This window comes from Crotalus tigris, unplaced genomic scaffold (assembly GCF_016545835.1).
Source record: "Crotalus tigris isolate CLP2741 ecotype Arizona unplaced genomic scaffold, ASM1654583v1 scf7180000024362.2655971311:6658466, whole genome shotgun sequence".
Lineage (NCBI taxonomy): Eukaryota > Metazoa > Chordata > Lepidosauria > Squamata > Viperidae > Crotalus > Crotalus tigris.
In genome coordinates this window covers 4,677,306-4,699,424 of record NW_024100530.1, presented here as the reverse complement: position 1 = coordinate 4,699,424, position 22,119 = coordinate 4,677,306, and the positions used below count along the sequence as shown (strand labels likewise).

Here is a 22,119-nt window from a genome sequence, read left to right as displayed (position 1 = left end):
AGCAAAATTTCTAAGCACCTCTAATGGAAGTATAAAACTATAAGAAAGTAGTATTCATTAATAACTTTGTTACTCAGACATTTACATGGGAAAGTTTTGAGTTTCAGGTTTTTTGGGGGGAGGGAAGGATTATATCTGAAGACATTCAGATTTGATCTTATTTGTTTTGCTTAATTTGCAGTCCTGGCAAAAGGTTATTTAATCTAATGATGGTATTTAGAATAACAAGGAAAGACAGAAGTATTATTTCTGACGAACCGCCAAACTGAAAATCAGCTAAGATAGGATTCTTTGTGAGTATGCTGCTTGAATAATAAGTTACTCTCTGTTCTCTGGATATTATATATTTTCATTGGAATTGTGATTAATCACTTTTCAAGTACTTTCCGCAGCTTGAGGATTTACTCATCTCTGCAAAGCGGTCTTTTGATTTTCTAGCAGCACACTGTAGATTTCACAGCAGCTTATATATTATTACATATGAGGACCATTATGTCATGTTTTCCCACCACTGACTCTCTTCTTGTTCTCACAAGGATACAGACACAAACAGAAACACTAAATAAAGCTACCTCTTTGCATCACCAATAAATGAAATCTGCTTCTATTTAATGATTCCAAAATAATAACAGCATTATAAATATATGGAGATATTAAAAGTCTAGCTAGTCAGTCTGGTTGAAATACCTTTTCTTTCTTCACTGGAAAAGCTATGTAGGCTATACAGATACAGGAGCTTCACACTGCTGACCCCTGGTTTTAGGTGTTGCTAAATTCTTCAATGTATGTCATGATAATTCTAGAGAAGCTTATTAAATTTAAGCATATTTATCTTGTTTACTCACAAACAGCCACCTGAAATGTGAGATATTAGATAACAGCAGAAAGAAAACCCAGCTTTTCAAAAAATAAAAATAAAAATAAAAAATAAAATAAAATAAATTTTCACTTTTCCTGCTGGAGATCTAAACACAAGCTAATCTATTAATTCATTTCTTCCTTAATGTTAGTAATTCACTAAGACAGTAATTATTTTCTCCTGTTAAAATCAATAATACATGTGGCAAAGAAATTAAATGCATTATCAATGCAGCTATTTGAAATTCCCATGTGATTTTTTTAAAAAAAATAATAAATTAATTATAATAAAAATTATAAAACCCTTTTTAGGAATGATTCAAAATCTATGTCACTTTTCCCATTTTTTTTAAAAGTCATTAAATGCGCTAATTTTATCTCCTAAGATGTAATTTCTTAAGTATCATAAAATATGTATGAGGATGTAAAGTCATTGTTAGGATTCAAAATTCTTTTCTCATGTCAAAGTTAAAGATAATTAGGTTCATAATTATGTGGGCCCACAATGAACAATAGACAAAGAACCTAGGATGAATTTCCACTTCTGCTATGGTGGTGATATACACTTTTTTTTAAAAAATGTACCTATTATTTGTATCTATAGCAGTGGTGGCGAGCCTATGGCACGGGTGCCACAGGTAGCACGCAGAGCCCTCTCTGTGGGCACAAGCGCCGTCGCCCCAGTCCTAGGCCTTCAGCTGGGTTTTATAAAACCTTTTCACTTTAGGCCTCTGGTGCCGTGTGCAAAAAAAAAAAAGTTTCAATCAGTCAATTTCAACTTCTCGTGGGAAAAAAAAGATCTTGCAAAGTTGGAATTGATTGGTTGAACTTTTTAGTCCCACCCAGCCTGCCGTTACTACCGCAGCCATGCCCAGCCAATGTGCCACACCCAGCCAATGGGCCACACCCACTCAGCACTCGATGATGCATAAGTGGGTTTTGTGTTGCAGTTTGGGCACCCAGTCTCTGAAAGGTTCGCCATCATTGATCTATAGCATTATCTTCGGGTCCTAAACCATGTCTCCAACAAAAGTATCTAAGGCAAACATGTCACACACAAGGCCCGGGGGCTGGATGCGGCCCACGAAGTAGTTTTATGTGGCCCGCGAAGCCATCCTGGAAAAAGTGAAGGAACGGCCCCCTCCGCCTTGGCCCTGGCCAGGAGCCAATGTACAATTTTGTGGTGGCCATCTATGCTGAAACACATTCAGTCTTAGCTCCATAAGCCCCTCCCCCACATAGCCTGAGAGGAACAGTGAGGCTCTCCCAGTGGACCATGTCTTGGCACTTGCCCTGGTCCCACCCCCTTCTGCCAGAGACTCTCAGATCTATCTCATTCCTGCCCAGGCACCCTTGACGCGAACGATGTAGAGCTGGCCATGCCCACCCAGTAGGTCACACCCACTCTGGCCACACCCCACTCTGGCCACACACACCCCCCCGAGGGCAATCGCAATGCTGATGTGGCCGTCAGTGAAATTGAGTTTGACACCCCTGACTTAAGGTTGTTATATGGGGTGGGTTATGAATTAAATGCTCATCATGTTAATACAAATAAGTACTGGAGTTTGTAAACCTACAATCTGGATGTGTGCCTGGTTTCCTGCACTGAACAGAGGATTGAATTGGAGTTACACAGCTCCTTCTTCCTCTGTGTTGCTAGGACTGACCTAATTATACCCTAGGAGAAATTCATACGAGCAACCTTTCAGAAGGATCCTTTATGTTACATGAATGCAGCTGGAGAACAAGCTGTCCATTTGTAACCATATTTCTGTCTCCTAATCCATTTCTGAAAATGTGATTCCTGTGGTTCTCTCATTTCTTTCAAAAAGGCCAAATGACTAACTGCAGTGGGCCTCATGATTCAACCATTCCACTTTTATTTTGAAAATCTCTGTGCACTGTTGGACAAAAGGATGAAGCCTCCTCAATTAAAAAAGAAATTTGCACTCCTCCTAAACGGAATTTATTTTCCTCTTCTGTGTTAATGCTGAAATAACGAGAGTAAAACTGCAACAAATATTGTTATGTTCGAGAAGGTCTTCAAATTGCATGATGTGGTTTACAATTTCTATAAGTTTATGTAATATGTAAGCATGTCAGGCCAACATGGGATTAATTATAATCTGCATTTTTTCTCTTTTTGCTTTGGCTTGGTTAATTTTATTTTGTGGAGTGTTGTGGGGGGGTAGTTTGATCTGCTTTGTCTTTTTTTTTTTTAGTCAGTTTTGCACTCTGTAGTTCTGCAATTCCATTTTGCAAAATAAAAATAAACAAATAGGCATGTTCAGGTTTTGAGTTATAGCTATCAGTATCCTGCTTCATTACTGACCAAATCAAATAGGCCAAATGAAAGAGTATAAATCCAGAAATCCTAGCTTAACTTGGATGCCAAGCACAGAAGCATAGTTATGAATTCAGATATCAGTGGTAGGATTCAGTACCTAGGACAGCAATTTTGCAAATTGAGGTAAAGGAAGAAGTGATGGTAACAATTGTTGAGCATCACCAATGAATGAAATTTCTCAGGACAGATATGTTTGTTATGTCAACAACCTGCAGTCCCCTAGGTCTAAGGCTGAGAAGCACAAGGCTAAATATGTGTTAAAACACTAACAAAAGAAAAAAAAATGCCTTAAATAAACTGCCATGTGTATAAGGAGGTCCCATATTTTATGATGAGAGAGCAATCAACTCCATAAAGCATTCTAGCATACAATAAAGATTAGCATCAAGTCATGCCATGTCAAACTGCCAAGTTTGAGCTCTAAAGCTTTTAAAGACTATCAGAGTTTAAAGTTTGGTCCAGAGAAGTTGCGTATTTTGTTTTAACAATGGTTTGAATGGCACATGTTCAAAGCTGTGAACAGTACAATCACATCATCCAGACAATTTCTGACAAAATTACAAGACTTAAATGTGGCTCCTGATGAAATCATGGTCTCCTTAGATGTAATCTCCCTATTTACATCCATCCCCACCCCCAGACTAGCATATGAAATAAAAAATTAGAATACAAGACAGATGAGAACAACCTAAACAGAATGCAAATCATGAAGCTACTTCAATGCTTCCAACATACCTTCTTCACATTCAGAAGAGAAGGGAATAAGTTCTATACAAAAACAATATTCAAGATCAGTTATGATCAATACTTCAAAGATCTACTAGCTCATATTCAATTTATGATATAATCTTAACAGGATAAATTATACAGCCAAACATCTTATTACTGTCACTTAGATAAACAAATCAAAAACCCGAAAGCAGCAATAATCCATTTTTACTAGTTTTTCAAGTGGTAATAAGCCAGGATAAAAACAGTAGTAGCTTCCAGTTTCTTGAAGTTTTATGACAATGCTTATCTATTCATTGGTGCTTAATATGATAACCTTATAAACATTCACAAAATGGCTCCATGGCACACATAGACCAAAAAGAAAGATTCACATAGATCAAAACTAGGAAAAATAAAATAAATAAAAGAAAGTTATGATTGACACACAAAGGAGGGCACAGATCCATATAGGATATTTAGGAATTTAAAGAATACAGATATAGATCCAAAGATTATGGATGAGAATTGGCTGTAAGACTTAAATGGGTGCAAATCTCTTTCTTCACATCCTTGTATTCCAGTTACTTCCCACTCTGCCCCAGGAGGCCTTATCTGGATTTTCTAAAACTGATTCACTTCACTTTGAGCTTAGGTGCTCATCTTGGCCCCAGACACAGAAAAGCACTTCCATGGAATAGAAGAACATTCTTACCACTTCTTACACTCTATATACTTTGAGTCTTCTACCTAGTGTGGATTCCCAGGGAAATTGGAAAGAGTAATTTCCTTTTTATTTCATCTCTCACTTTTTATAAACTCTCAAGAGAGAAATCAGTTTTGAAAGTGCCAAGCAGAGATCTCAAATATTTGGTGAAATTTTCATTGGCACTTCTAAGCTACTCAAGTGTAATATTCAAAGAAACTAATACTTATGCAATCTTTTTTTTTCACATCTTATGAAAAAAAAATGAGCACGGGGGAAGGAAGCTCATACTTAGATTACCTCATTGTTATTAACTCACACTAGATATTCTAGTAGAGTATTAAAACATGAAGGAAAAAAAAAAAAGAACAGAACATTGTAGGATTCAAAAATGTGCCATGAAGGGCATCACTCAAGGCATTGTAAGTCTCTTACAAGACTGGCAGGCCATATCAGGTTTTGAATGAAAAACATGCAACCATGAGCTATTTAACATCCAGATGCCCCATTTACCGATTACAACTTATGACAGCTGGTTTTATAAACAACCAAGACAACGTTCTCAAAACAAGTCCATCAAGAAATGGCAAGTTATGCTTGACTGAGATAACTTTAACTTTAAGCATGCCCTGAGAAATTTTCATTTGCTGAAAGCCTTTTTTTTTTTTTGCCCCCCAGTGAAAACACAAGGCATAGCTGACCAAATTTGACAACTGCAGAATGGTTCTTAAGCCAGGTTGGAGAGCCAGATGAGGGACTGAGGGTAAATCAGGTGGAGGGGAAAAGTGCCATAGAGGGTATCCCTTCCTATTTATTTATTTATTTATTTATTTATTTATTTATTTATTTACAAGGATGACATTCTAAACTAGCAGTTACATAAAATCAAGGACAGGAAAAGAGAAGGTCCTAAAATGTGGGCCAATGTCCAAAGTGAGCCATTTGTGGACCCCGGAGGCTGCAGTATTGCTTCTTCTTTCATGCCGTTGGAAAACAACAGAACAGACAGAAAGGAATTATGGAACTTTTGGAGGGAGGAATCTGGCAGACCGATTTTTGCCATGTGCTGAAGGGACAAGAGGATCTTATCACAGCCATGGCAGCTGTGCTTTCTCGCTAAACAAAAGCTCCTACGTTACAGATATTTTAGTTGTTTTAATTTTATATTATGTTTCCTCTACAGAATAAACATTTATTACACCTAGGGCAAACAGACAACCAACAGACCGTTGTGAACACCCTGGATTAAGAGACTGCATCTAGCCCAAACTGAGCCATTGATTTGAAATGCTTCATGAAGATTAATAACCGTAATTATTAGCCATGATCAGGTTTCTATTTATTTGCTTCCTAGATTTATGCTTATCTTGCTTTGCTTCCAAGAAATGTTCTTCTTCCTCCCTTGTAACCATAACAACTTTATGAGCGAGGCTGGGCATAGACAGAGTGGCTGGACCACAAAACCTAATGAACTTCATAAATAATGTTGGATTTGAATCCAAACTCCCAAGTCCTAATCCAGTACATTAACTGTTATACCGTAGTGTTCCCTTATTAATTATAATTGCTAAATTGGAAGCCAATATTAATCACAGTACGTCATGTTTATTCCTATGGGGTGTGCATATTATTTATTCTTGTTAGAAATTTTTCAGAAGGCCAAGTAGGACCTGCTCTTCAGTTGTGGAAGCTAGTAGTAAGGTTGTCTATGATTGGTGACGATGTTGATTGCACTGGACCTTGTTTTGTTTTCTTTTAACGGCAACATTGGTTTATTTTCTACCTTTAATATCTTTACAATAACTGAAGGTGGTGAACATATCCAACATACCTTGTTCCTCCTATTTTCTCCTCAACAACAACTCTCTTAGGTGAGTTGGGCTGAGAAGAAAGTGACTGCCTCAAAGCCACCCAGCTGGCTTTCATGGCTGAAGGCGGGACTTGAACTCACGGTCTCTTGCTTTCTAGCCTGGTGCCTTAACCACTAGACCAAATCGGGTTTTGCTTGTTTGCTGCCCAGAGTGTCTTAATATGATAGGCATCATGTAAATAGATCAAATAAAATAAACCAAAATACTAAAATTTCTGCCCAAGTTAAGGATAGTGAACTTTTTTAAGTATCAGCCTTAAAATTGTGAATGTAAGTTGACAAGGGATGATATAACAGAATCCTGAATATGTGATAAAGGTGTGCAAAATGAAGAGGCGAATATTGAAATTAGTATGGAGAAGTTATTATGCTTGCTTGTTGTCTGGTTTTTGAAGCAAGAGGCCTTGGTGGCAATCATACCTTTATCACTTGGAGTCTGTCTTATTGCAGCATATTGTATCTGAGGTTGACTTTGAATACCACTCAAAAATTCTGGGTGGTACTAAATATGTCAGCCAGATAAGCCAGTGTATTATACTACTTTGCTCTGGTTGCCAATATGTCTCTTGAGTACAACTCAAAGAACTGGCTTTGATGTATAAATCCCGCCATGTTTTGGGTCCTTGACATCTGTGCAGTCAACCAATGTTTTAAATTTCTCAAGCCCAGACTTGTGAAGGAGAAGGAACTTCAGAAACTCTTTGTTTTGTCTGCCCTCTCTCTCCATATCAGATGGTCCCCATTTGTTAGTCCACGGGAAAGTGTTTGAAGGCAATGAAGGCAAATATATGTGTCCCAGGATAATGTTGCAAGATCAAATCTGGGTTGGCCACCAGGATCAGAGATTTACACTTCTGAGCTTTCGGACTCATGCTGAAGCCCGTCTTCAGGGAATTTCTCTCTACTGGAATACGTGCTTTGGGCAGTTTTTGTTTTCTTTTGTGCATCTGAGGCTTATCCTGCTATTTTTAAAATTTTGGGAGGGGGAGGTTTCTTATTTCATTCATATTTTTAATTAAATGTTTCCCTGTCATTTGACTTAACTGTTGGTGTAGGATATGTTTTTACTTTTATTTACGTGACTTGCCCAAAGTTGTGTGAATTCAGACAGCCAATCAATAAATCAATCAACTGATCTTGCAAGATAGAATAGCCGCGCCATTCTCTAATCTGCTCTTTCCCGCTATAGAACAACAGATGCAAAATATATGCTACAGGGAACTAAGAAGGAGGCTGGAATCCTGTCTTGTTCTATGCTGCTATGGCTTCAAGAAACTGACATTATCCAAGACTCCTTACAAATTGCTTCTCCTCACATGCTTGGTCCCTTGATTTAAACCAGTTTGCTTAATATACACACATGTGTACTTGCGCATACATGTCCACAAAAACAAGCTATTGGAAAGATAACTGCCTCCTTGAAAGATATCTCTCTCTCTCTCTCTCTCTCCTTCTCTCCATCCCTTCCTCCCTCTCCCCTCTTTCTCTCTAGTAAAAGTATTGACCACTTTTTAAACTAGTGACCAATTAAGCAGTCAATAGAGATGATTCTACAAAGCACACCAGACAAGAATTTAACAAACATACAGTGGTCTCAAATTACCAAAGTCACACTTGTATCCTTGATAATCTCAACAGGAAAAGCAAATGAACAATATTCATCAAAACCAGATAAGGAGACCCTTAAAATAATCCTCTGAGACCAGCAGATATCAAACTGGAAAGAAAATGAACGATTCTAGCTACAAGTTGCCTAGCAAATTGGTCACAGTTGGCTACTAAGAATCCTTTGTCCTCTGGGATATTAGATTGAAATGTGCCTTCATGATTTTAAAAAAAAAATACTCTTCTGTGTGACGGTAAATAGATATAACAGTAATGGAAAGAAGACACTTCTGTTCAAATAGTATCGTATAACAGGATTTCGAACTTATGACAAGCTTATGCTTATCTTTCTTTCACTTGCACCCAAGTTATCGCTTGAACCTCTTTACATTTTGCTTAATATGGCCAGAAACAATCTGGGAATAATTGTCTTTGGAAAATAATCATCAAATTAGCTATCTATATGGAAAACAGCAAGATTGCAGGAGAGAGAGAGGGAGGGAGGGAGGGAGGGAGAGAGAGGGAGGGAGGGAGGGAGAGAGAGAGAGGGAGGGAGGGAGGGAGGGGGAGAGGGAGGGAGAGAGAGAGAGGGGGGGAGGGAGGGAGGGAGAGGGAGGGAGGGAGAGAGAGAGGGAGGGAGGGAGAGAGAGAGAGAGAGAGAGAGAGAGAAAATGGGATGTGAATCACATATTTCTAGAAACAGTCACTCTTATTTAGTTCTCTCAATAGACCTGATGAGCAGTGTGGCTACAAAAAGCTGCATCTGTAAGAGAATAGTAGCATTCTGATTAGAAAAGAATATGCTGTAAAGCCAAGAGAATAATATTTGATATAGTCACACCCAAAAGTTGCCATAACCGGCAAGGCAAATGCTACATCAATGTTGAATTCAGGTTGATCTATAGTATCAGCTTTGAAACTGTCTAGGAATGTGCAGTTGGGAATTTATTGGAAAATAGTAGCAAAGCACAGAGAATATTGTCAATTTTCTCTGACACATAGTAGCTTGAACAAACAAAGCTTTTTATTTTTATTTTCTCTCCCGCATACTTGTTATAAATACCATTTCATGCTCAACAGAAACCTAGTCTAATGAAACCCAGGGATTAAGAATAAAGAATCTTATATCATCACCACCACCCCAAATCAAACAACAGCTTGACCAGAAAAGATATAGGATTAGTTATATATACACTCCTTTACTGTCCTTTATATATCAGCTAGCAGGAGGCTTTAACTCATTGATTAATCACACTTATGGAAGCTTAAACAACAAAATTACACTTTTGTTGTTCTTAGGTCACAAGGATGGCCCCAGGTGACAACACACTTTTTTCCAATATTTCCTGAGCAAATAAAGAGAGAGATTCCTTGTTCAGTTCACATTGCTCAAAGGATAAGGGTGTTTATACAAAGAGTGGAGAATGGTACAGCTGACTTTTAAGATGGTCTACCAATACTGGTGTCTCTCCAGGTCACCAAAAAGAAAAGATTAGTTTTAGGAAAATGAATTTTACGCTAATTATTGAAGAATTGGCTCTCTGCTCTCCAGATTTTTGTATCATCTCTCACTATGATAGTCATCTTCTACTTTTAATAGATATTTCACCATGCTTTGGATAATGGCAGGTTATTACAAAGTTCTTGAGAAGATGTTGCATGTAAGAAAGTTCACATCAACATTTCAGAATGCACATGTTCACATCTTAAGCATATCTAATGCCATGCAGCAAAATGATACATCCACAACACAAAAAAGATACAGATAGCAATAAACATATATCAAAACATGACAGTCCTGTTTAAATTTTTCTCCTGGGCTAACCTCAAATGTTCACACTATACTTTCCAAATTCTGGTTTGACAAGATATGCATCTACAACAAAGCTTTAGTGATCAGTAGATCCAAAGTTGCTAAAATCAACAACAATCCTTATTCCCAGGCAGCATTTTTTTCTCTCTAGAACAGAAATGTGAGTCCCTCCTGTAAAATAAGAATATGATGAGCCAGTTGGTTGAATGTGGCAGAATGATTTGCTGTGCCCACGCAAGACACGACTCTTTGTTCTAGTCAGTGCATTGTTCCTCTATTTCTTAAGCCATGAGACATTGTCTTGGATAGGATAATTTAATGCAGTCTAAAATTTGCAATGCATATTGGTTAACTTTATTTTACATACAAATCAAGTTCATACTTCTTAGTTCTTCGCTGACATTTCGGAGTCTGAAAAAAAACTATCCTTAAATCCTTCTACATTTAGGCAAGAAAAACCAAATGTACAGGCATAGTATAGGGGGTACCTTGCTCAATAGTAGTAATTGTGAGAGGGATCTCGGAGTCCTAGTGGACAATCATTTAAATATGAGCCAGCAGTGTGCTGCAGCTGCCAAAAAAGCCAACACAGTGCTAGGCTGCATTAACAGAGGGACAAAATCAAGATCATGTGAAGTATTAATACCACTTTACAATGCCTTGGTAAGGCCACACTTGGAATACTGCATCCAGTTTTGGTCACCACGATGTAAAAAAGAGGTTGAGACTCTAGAAAGAGTGCAGAGAAGAGCAACAAAGATGATTAGGGGACTGGAGGCTAAAACATATAAGGAACGGTTGCTGGAATTGGGTATGTCTAGTTTAACGAAGAGAAGGACGAGGGGGGAACATGATAGCAGTGTTCCAATATCTCAGGGGCTGCCACAAAGAAGAGGGAGTCAAGCTATTTTCCAAAGCACTGAAGGCAGGACAAGAAGCAACGGGTGGAAACTAACCAAAGAGAGAAGCAACCTAGAACTAAGGAGAAACTTCCTGACAGTTAGAACAATTAACCAGTGGAACAACCTGCCTCCAGAAGCGGTGAATGCTCCAACACTGGACGTTTTAAGAAGAGACTGGACAGTTATTTGTCCGAAATGGTATAGGGTTTCCTGCCTGAGCAGGGGGTTGGACTAGATGACCTCCAAGGTCCCTTCCAACTTTATCATCATCATCATTATCATCATTATTATAATCATCATCATCATCATCATCATCATCAGTTAAAAAATAGCAAAGCTCCAGGAAATTGTGGCTCTGTTTTTCCTCCTTCTTTATCTAAAATGACACCTCTTTTTTAGTCCCCAAAACCAGAGTAACTCCTTAGGAAGTCCAATAGACCACCTGGATAACTATTATCTAATCATGCTTGGCTGTAATCAGTAAATTATATGCAAAAAAATCTCTTCCCAAAATTTTCTGATTTGATAATTTCCCTCCAAATTATTGGGGGATACAGAAGCTTCTGACCATGCTTTTTGATAGTTGACCAATGGATTATTTGGCACCATCTGCCAGCAAAATATTCTAGCGCTACCAAGGAAATCTGTCCATACTGTTTCCATAGATTTGAGAATGGATTTCAACTAGTTTCCCAGATCAAGTAATGGCAAAAATTGACAGCTTCTTCTATGGATTGTTGTCTTCTTAACTTAATGATAATTTACCGTAAATGCCGGCGTATAAGACGACTTCTGCGAGCGCTGAAATCGGTGCCAAAGATGGGGGTCGTCTTATACGCCGAGTCGTCTTATACGCCGGAAATACTGGTAGTTTCTGGCGTATGAGACGACGTTCTAGGAATGTGGCCCAGCTATAAAGACGGGGGTCATCTTATACGCCGGGTCGCCTAATACGGCGGCATATACGGTACTCAAAACATTAGATGCAAGTCTACTGTGCCAATGGCAAAGAGCTGAACCAGTTTATACTCATTATCTTTCCAATGAGATTACAAGAGCTCTCGCTGTACTTGTATCCCACCTTCCATCCTTAATCCTTAGTCTAATTTCCATACTATTATATGCTGATGATACTGTCATTCGCTGCTTCCCAAGTGGGCTGAGATGAAGTGTTTATATACTGGCACGATCTAAATGCTAGAAATCAGCTATTCAAAAACCAAGCTTGTGATATTCACAAAGCAATGTTTTAATCTGCCTTACACATGGAAAATTAACAACTCTGTTGATTGAGCAGTTAAAGGCTTACAAATATATCAGCATTTATTTCCAATCTATCACCTTAAAGATCATTCACTGGCAGTGCAAGACATCTTCGCTTTGATGAACAGACCCAGGAAATATAACAATGTTCCTTCCAAGATTAAGGGTGTATCTTTCCAATGCTGAAACTCAAACAGCTAGTTGTATCTTCCTGGCAGTGGAACTCTTACTCCATTTAATTGCAAAATACTTGAATTGGCACCGAGAGAGAACAGTGCATTTGTTATCTAAGTGTTCAGTTGAGCCTTCAGAAAAATGGCTAAAAGTTGTTGTATAGCCATTAATTGCAATTTACATACTATAAAATGTATATTTTACTGTGTTCTTCTAATGTTAAACAGTACCCTACCTTCTGGGTTCCTTTTTTTAGTTTTTATTAGTGGGCATTTATTTATTTTATATTGCATTGAGATCTGCATATTTTCTCCCTATAAGTTATTTTAAGCAGCTGGCCTTCAGCTGCAATAAAATAATCTATCTCTTAGCAGGCAGTTTAAGGGCAATTTCCATTTTTTTCCCTTAATTGCTATTCCTTCTTGTCATTTAATATGGTTGTTTCTATTCTTTTAGTACGTTATCTGTGTTACTTTCTGCACAGACTTAGTGTTGATGGTGTATGCATTATGGTATCTGATTGCTGTAAAGATATTGATTAATAAACACAAACATCTAAATTTCATATAATTTAAGCAGAATTCTCCACGTGCTTATTAAATGTAGATTTTCCTGCCCAATCTTAACTTATCTTGATGTGATTACTTATTCTCACAGTCCAGTCAGCCTCTGAGTTATAGATGTGTTAGCCCTTATCACTGAAGCACAATGCCTATTTTTCATGGGTGAGATATATTAGCAGGCGGATAACTTGATCTATGTGATGCTGAAGCACCATCTGAGATTGGATTTTAAAGATGTAGAATAAATGCTAGATGAATGCCAACAAGAGCTGCTTATCTCTTTCATTTAAGGTCTTTAAAGCATTCAATAATATGGGTATTTTCTCAAAATCCATGAGTAGAATGTCAATTTTCTTGTTTACACCACAATAAATTTGAAAAGATGCCTCCCCTCCAAATTGTCTGCAACAGACAGACTTGATACATGGGGGGGAAATGCCCCTATTTTGCATTATTTGTTATAAGTAACAATCATCTAAACAAAAGAAATAATAACTTGTTTCTGATGTAGTCTAGGATTGTGCTGCCAGGTATATAAGCCTTCAACCCTTATTCTATACTTATTCTATAGAGGACCTATTATGGAAACTCAGAATAGAATTCTTTACCTACAAACTCTTGCACCCCTAAAAGGGACCTTCACGAAAACAGCACTTTGTCTCAAGTGATACACAAAAATAAATGAGAATGGTGCATTTCCACTTTGTAAAAAATGCCATAAAAATAAATGAATAACAATACATACATACATGCATGCATGCATGCATACATAATGCGCCTGACAAGGTTGCTGTTGTGGGGAAAATAGAAGGAACATGTGCTGGATGTGTTTGCTACCTTGAGTTATCTGTAAAAAAAATAATAAAGGTGGGATGCAAATTCAATAAATAGACAACACAGAGAGGCATCAGCACATACATACACACACAAACATACATATACATAGATATAAGTATCTAGTTCAATACACAGACACACAGTATATATGCAGTATATATACAGTGTGTGTGTGTGTGTGTGTGTGTGTGTGTTTCTAATACTTAGCATGAAATAAACTAGTATGATGCTTTGAAAGAGAGTCAGTTTGGCATAGTAGTTAAGGCAGCAGTGTAGAAACCAGGAAACGAGTCCCACCTTAGATACAAAGCTAGCTAGGTAATCTTAGTCAGCCTCAGGAAGGAGGCAATGACAAACCACTTCTGAAAACTCTTTCCAAGAAAACTGCAGGCACTTTCCTCTGAGAATTGGATTGACTGAACAGAAGGGGGGGGGGAAGTGTCTTGAAAAGCCAACTTGTGCTTTGCTTTGACTGCTCAATGAAGCCGAGAGCTGTGTTTTGAAGTAGCAAACATCAATTACAGCAAAGCTTAGAGACGTTTCTAAAGATGAAACTGGTGTCCACTGCTGTGATTCTTGATCAATTTTATAGAGCTCCGACAGTAGCCAATTCTACACATTCATCCCCACATTCAACAGGAGCTCCTGCCACACCCTCACAACTCATCCTTCAATGCCACATCCTTTTCTCCCATCCTATGGTTAGCAGGGGGCATAGTTTATTGCTGTGGTACAAAAAACGCTTTTTGTACAACAGAAGACTGGGTTACAAACTGCGATGCTGTGCCCTAATGACAGATAGGCAACAAGGACATCCTGTCACAACATGTGTTGCAAGAGTAGAAGCGACAACCTCATTGTGCACATCAGAGCACAGCAAGTGCTCTGCCTTGGCTGCTAAGGTGGAAAAATGGAAGCATTTTTGTGGATGAGTAATCAGTCATGCATTAAAGTGTGTGGGGTAATTCCTTCCAAGAACACAAGCACCACATGGATTCGTAAGCATGTCTTCTAGCCAAAAGTACGCAAGGAAAAACTAATGCTATGAATGGGGAAATTAATAAATAAAGCAGGATTTCTCAGAATACTTTAGTTTGCTGGAAATCTTTGTGCCTGCCTGCCAACTGGAGAGTCTTTGCTGATTTCTTGTTCCCTCACGTTATTTATTGATAGGAATATATTTACTGGGATAGCACCCAAATTATGGAATTCACCTTCTAGGCACATTACCTTGATAGCCTCATTGCTACTCTTCGGGGATAGACTATTTCTTGTTTATTTCGACTTTTGATTGTTTTCCAGGATCATTATCTTCCCCCGTTCCTTCTCCTCCCTCTTTCTGTCATCCTCCTTTGTTTGTAATTTATTTATTCTGGCACAGTAGTTTTATTATGATGTTTTTCAGCTTTGTAAAATCCTTATTCAGCTTCCTAATGTACGTAAGGTTCATAAATTCTCAACACATGGGAAAATGGAGTGAGGTTACAATGGTGAAACCAGGATGTGCTAGAAAAGAGAAGCATCTTGTAAGGGAGATCCATACTTCTCTTATTGTGTGAGACAATTTTACAGTAGAATAGCAATAACACTTAGACTTATATACCGCTTCACAGTGCTTTATAGCCCTTTCTAAGCGGTTTACAGAGTCAGCATCTGGCCCCTGACAATCTGGGTCCTCGTTTTACTGACCTTGGAAGGATGGAAAGCTGAGTCAACCATGAGCAGATAAGAATCGAACTGCCAAACTGCAGGCAGCTGGCAGTCAGCAGAAGTAGCCTGCAGTACTGCATTCTAACCATTGCACCACCACAGCTCAAGGAAATACCTTCATATGCTGTTCTATTACTTATTACATATGTTAGGGGTCTTCAAACTTGGTCCTTTTATGACTTGTGGACTTCAACTCCCAGAATTCCTCAGCCAGGCACATATGCCTGGCTGAGGAATTCTGGGAGTTGAAGTCCACAAGTCATAAAAGGACCAAGTTTGAAGACCCCTGACATATTGTATTCCAAGAAGTTTCTATCTTATTGTTAACAAATATACAAGGAAGAGGTTTGTTGCTAATGGAAATTTTAAAATAAATAAATATAGAACTAATATTACTAAGCATCCTCGATATATGTTTATACAATCTCACAATCACTCTTGGCCACTTAACAGGCCAGCCAATTTATATTCAGATTCTTACATTAAACACCCAAACATATATCTGTTATATAGGACACCTGAGCACTACCTGTTAAAATGAATATTTTATTCTGCCCTATTGTTCATGCTGAACTATTGTCAGCTGTGCAAACAAACTCTTTAAATTAAAGCAAAGAGTCCCCAAGATAAAACTTTAGCCTTCATTCTTGTATAATCAAAGGAAGATCTGTCTGTGTGGTTTAATTTAATAAATGAGGCATCATTTCTAGCACTAAGAATAATAAACTCTCATTTGAAGCAAGTATTTTCATAAATTCATGCTGTTAAAAACTGCTTTCTATCAGAAACAGCCCAGACTCCTATGGTTTTCATTCAGATTTCCAGTTCTAAACAGCAGGAGGGATTTTGCCCATATAAAATATACTCTTATTATTAGAGAACATCTCTCCAGTACTACTACTAGCCACGGCCATATGGGAAAAAAAAAGAGGGGAAAAGAATGTATTTATCTCTGGCTAAGTACAGAACAGCTATAAATTTCTGATTCCCTTCTATCCAATTTTTTTGCAGTCAAGCGTTTCACATTTTTATGCTACACAAGTTTCACATAATGAACACAGATGAATAATAAGCCACAAAGGCACCAAAGCCTCTGCCACAGTTGTGCATTCTTTGAAACAAAGCAGATTAGGTTAGCAACTTGAATCCAAGCAGACACACATTTACTTTGTACACAGTTAGAATTACTCACAAGTAAAGGTATAGAATTCAGATCCAAGACTGGAATCTAGGCACTTCATTCCCAGCAAGATTCAATGAATATACATTTATATAATAGTCTGATGGAGATTCTCAGTCATCCAGGTCATGGTTTACGACACAGTCCTTTCAGCAATTCTAAGAAGGCTCCACACCCATTTGCACTATTCAACTAATCTTGAGGGCAAAGATAAACCTCCAAGTGGCCTCAATGACTCTCAGAGAGAGTACTAACAACCAGATGACTGCAAGGAGTATATATTTTTTTCTATTCTTCACCATTCACAAAGAAGCTTTTTGATGAGAAGTGAAATGTCTTCAAGGAGAAAAAAAAAGTTCATCTGCCCCTTGAAAAAGCACCTATGAAATTTATATAATAGCATCCCACGCCTCAATTTCTATAGCCATTAATTTTTTGAATGAATAAATGTGTCAGTTCAAATTGTCTGTGTCCCATTGAATAAGAAATCCACACATTTTAATAAGGGTTTATATTAAGACAGAAAGGGCGAGACGGGAATGAGATTATCTAGCATTTCTTAATAATAGGAATTGTTTGTTAGAGGAGTTTTTTTTTTTTTAAAAAAAGGATTAAATATTATCAATTAAATAGTTTTACTATTCCAGGGCAGCAACAGAATGCAAAAACTACATAATGTTCCAAGTTCAGGTAGCCACAAAGGCTAAAATACAGGTACCGTATTTTCTGGCGTATAAGACGACTCGGCGTATAAGACGACCCCCGACTTGGGAGAAGATTTGCATGGTTTAGAAAGTCGTCTTATACGCCAGAAAATACGGTAGTTCTCGACTTAACAATGATTCATTTAGTGACTGGGCAAAGTTACAACGGCACTGATAAAAGTGATCATTTTTCACACTTACAACCATTGAGGCAGGCAGAGACACTGACTTGATGCACACACACAGGCGCGCACACACACACACTTGAATTCTCTACCATCTGCCTTGGCCAAAGTCAGCTGATACAGCTGATACAACTGTACTCCTGCCCCTGGTTGCCCCTGAATAATTATGAAGAGCACTCAAAAACCATTTCCAATCCATCTCACATTTCCACTTATTACATCTCCATTTAGTTGGAATTAATTGCAAGGAACTATGCATATGGCTGCCTATGAAAGACTGTAGAAATGCAGACTGTGGTGGAGTGATTTTTTTTCTTTTTACCTGACTAAATGCCAGCAGCATATTTCTATGTCAACACTGCTCGAAGTCACTGTATCAAAAGGAGAAAACCAATTCCCTAAACCCATAGAAATTGCTATCTGCAGCTGAAATCAAATAAGGGAATATCAAAATTAGAGAGCTCGAAATGCCATTTTCAAGACAAAGTAGCCTATGTAGAAGAATAAATTATACATATGCCATCTGACAAAAATAGTCAAGTGGAAAACATCAAGCTGTCAGGAACTCAGAGTCTCCCTCGGTAATTCTCTCTTACACAGTCTCAGTGGCTATGTGTGTGTCAGTGCGTGCATGTGCGGATAGACTTCTCTGCTTGTTCCTTAACCACATTTTAATCCTCTGGGTCCTTTTTAAAATGGAGTGCGCAGGAATATCAAAGTAATGTACTGTATAATGGGTTGGAATTGAGTCCAAGGAGTTCCAACTTCAAGTCTCAACTTGAAGACCTCATTACACTTCTTTAGCCCAGTTACCTCAGTCCAACTTCTCTCTCAGGTTATTTTGCCAGAAGGATAAAAAGATAGGATGCCCATCTATGTTATAGAAATAGCAATAGCACTTAGACTTATATGCTGCTTCACAGTGCTTTACAGCCCTCTCTAGGCAGCTTAGAGAGCATATTAACCCCAATAATCTGGGTCCTCATTTTACCATCCTTGGTAGTGTGAAAGACTGAGTCAACCTTGGGCCAGTCAGGATCGAACTGCTGGCAGTTGGCAGAATTAGCTGTAATACTACCTTCAAACTACTGTGACAGCAGGTGAGAGTGAACCCAGGAAGAAAGAAAGGATATAAATATAAAACAATAATAATAATGGTGAAAGATGTCAAAGTAACTGCTTACACACACACACATGCACACATATACATACACACACGCACATATACATGAATACACACATATACATACATAAATATTACATATACACAAAAGTCTCTACGGGATAATACCCGTAGTATCACATTCCCTATTTTTAGCATGAGATCATTCTTGCATTTAATTCTGCTTTATCATTCTTGAAAATGCTGTGAAACTGAGACACTGCAAAGTGCTTTTTAACTGATGCAAGCAGTTAAAAACAGCTCGTTCCTATTAATTAAAATAGCTGTTTCCACCCAAGGGCAGCATGGTGGCTCACCCCAGCTCCTGCCAACATAGCAGTGTGAAAGCATGCAAATGTGAGTAGATAAATAGGCACCACTTCAGTAAGAAGGTAATAGCATTCTGTGATGTCATGCTGGCCACATGACTATGGAAATGTCTTTGGACAGTGCTGGCCCAATGGTCTCTCAACCAGAGATAAGCACCACGGAGTAAAATCTGCAGGGACTCCTTTACCTTTTATCTTTCCCCCGCCAAACTACTATGTGAGTCCCAAAACTGACGTCACTGCTTTAAGACATTTTAATGAGTACTAAGGGTGATTAAGTCCATTCCAGACTTTTACTGAAACAATCAGTATGTTGAAGAATCAAGGTCCTAAGCAGGAAAATATCTGAGACGGTGGCTGCGGTTACACAGATCCAGCTAACTGTTTGTGGACATGTAAATCCCCCTGATGAAATGAATTAAAAGCATTTGGGTTTTAAGGTAGGAATCTTCCAGTTTTTAGGTGAGCTTTGGAAGTTCAAGAGAAGTTCCAAAACTATTAGGCAGCATTTAACCAGGAAATGAATGCAGAACAACACAATGTGTCCTTTAGCTGTGTTAGAAACCCAGCTTGAAGAGCTGACAACCAGACAAAGTTGTACGGCTGCTTCCTCTGATTTCCTACACTTCCATTAAAAACCAAGAGAAAACATCAGCAGGTAACATCCTGATGAGTTTTTCTTTTCCACTAGTGATGGTGCTGTCACTACTAAGGGTAAAGTCCTGCTTTTAAGAAGTGGTTGAGGAATTTCTTCTTTCCCTGGATAAATTCTCCATTCTGTTTCTCTGCATTTGGTGAAGAATTTAAAAAGACAAAACTGCATTTAGGTGGGGAGATCTTTATTTCCCCCCACCCCTTTCCTGAGAAACCAGGGGTGAAAGCTTTACAATCAAGACTATGCCAATTTAGCCCTTCAGGTGCCAATAAAATAACACAGGACAAAAAACCATCATAAGGAGACACTTTGCTTTCCTTTTAAAAACAAGCACTTTGGGCTTCAACTCAAAGTGATGAGACCCGATTCCTGACGACCCATCGTCCCCTTTTTTTCTTACATCTTTTGCACAATTCAGGTCCTAAGAAGACAAAGTGGAATTGGGCCTGACTTTTCCACATGGTTGCATTACAATTACATTACAGCAATAAAAGCTGACATATAGTATATGCAATTTACAACAGTTCATTTAGTGTCTGTCCAAAGTGGCAACATCATTGAAAAAAAGAAGTGACTTGTGACCATTTTTCACACTTATGACCATTGCAGCATCCCCATGGTCATGTGATCAACATTCAGATGCTTGGCAACTGACTTGAATTTATGACTGTGGTCATAAGGTCATGGGATCCCCTTTTGTGACCTTGGGGAAGCCAGATTCATTTAACAACCGTGTTACTAACTTAACAACTGCAGGGGTTCACTTAACAACTGTGGCAAGAAAGGTGATAAAATGGGGCAAAATTCACTTAGCAAATGTTTCACTTAGCAAAGGAAATTTTGGGGGTCAGTTTTGGTTCAGATTTATGGGTTACTTGTAAGTCTAAGAAGTTCTTTCTTAAATTCTTCATGAACTTATGAAACTGTCTTATCCTCAACCAACTGACAAATGAACAAACAAGCAGATACATGTAAAGATGGATACAACTGTTTAGAAATCACCATTTAATCATGTCACATTTAGAAGTTTAACAGGTGCATTTCAAGAACTCTAAATATCTGTATAATCCCATTAACATTATTATTATGGCTAACACCATTCAGTTTATGGGAAGAAGTATAATCACAATTGTGTTGACAATATATATTCACTATTGTTGATAACGATAATGATGTTTTAATGACTTGACATCAAGGATGAGGGAAAAAGAAATTTACAAAATGAATGCATTAGAAAGAAGCATCCACAAAATGGGGACATTAGATAGTTATGGAGACAAAATATTGGAGAAAATTGCATATAAACTGCATCAATTAGGAGAACAGCATACACACAAAAAAGAAAGAAATATTAGGAGAGAAATATTCAGAAATATGCTATTTTCATGAAAATAGATTTTTCTTAGGTGCAAAATATTGTGCATTTAATCTTGGAAAAACAAGAGAAACAAGTTCTATTTATTAATCTGATCAAAAGATTTGATTTCCTTCTTCTTGTCAAGAACAAAGCCCTCAAAATGAGATTGGTAAAAATTAGCTGTCCCACTTCTATTCAATCTAGTGAAGCTAAGATTATATTGATCAGAACCAGTAAACTAGTAAAACAGAATGGAGAAGAAAAAAAAACTAAACTACAATTTTGTTTCTTCCTTCAACTTTCTCGGAGGTGTTTGAAGGATAGCTCAATATTGGAACTCCAGAGATTCATATTAAACTAACCTGCTGGCACTTTGGAAAAACTGTTTTGCTGACTCACTAGATTTTTCCAATGCACAGAAAGCAAATCACAGAAATTAGCTTTCGATAAGCAGACAAATCAACAGAAAGTTTTAGAAGAGAGTGAACTGGGAGATGCAAAAAAACATAGCAGCCCAGAGATTTGAAAACCCTGAGAACAATCAAGTACAGGCCACAAAAAGATAATTGAAGATTGTCTTTCTATAAAGACATAGTTGGTTTAATCATGGCTTACTGTACAAAACGCAAGTGACTGACTTGTGTTTTCAAGGACAGAAACAATCTAGAAATTTCCTGCCACATAGAATGACTTGTTATTCTGTTATTCTGTTATTCCGTTATCTCTTTCTTTGCCATTCATTGCTATACATGGCTTTATACTTGACTATAATAAAGATTCTAAACTATCTCAACCAACTCTACTTTGAGATCAAGATTCACTCAAAGCAAACAAAATACATTATGGTTTAGCCCAGTGTAGAAATTTCTTTACCATTTTCTTTCAACAGTGGGACATTTTGTGTCACTGTTTTTGTTCTGTGTATTTTGGTTCTTTCTGGAGGAGAAGTCCCTTAGTTCAATCGTTTTTTTTTAAGTGTATGCTCCATTTCACTATATAAGTAAAACGTAACCCATTAAGCAAGCAGTCCACCATTCTACAAGAGATGTTTAGACATAGGTTTCTGAATTCATGGTATGCTGGAGATTCTGTTTTTTGTTCTGAATCAAAATTCCTTTAGCTCCCCACCACCCCATATAAATTAACCCAGGCTAGAACCAGGACTCTGGTAATGGAACTAGTCTGGTT

The 22,119-nt window shown here is 37.8% G+C and overlaps 1 protein-coding gene across 6 annotated transcripts in view; it reads right to left on the bottom strand.

Moving 5' to 3' along the window:
• The window catches only part of CDH8 (cadherin 8), a 163,963-nt gene that overhangs the window by 95,735 nt on the left and 46,109 nt on the right, over window positions 1–22,119 (bottom strand). The window lies entirely within an intron of this gene.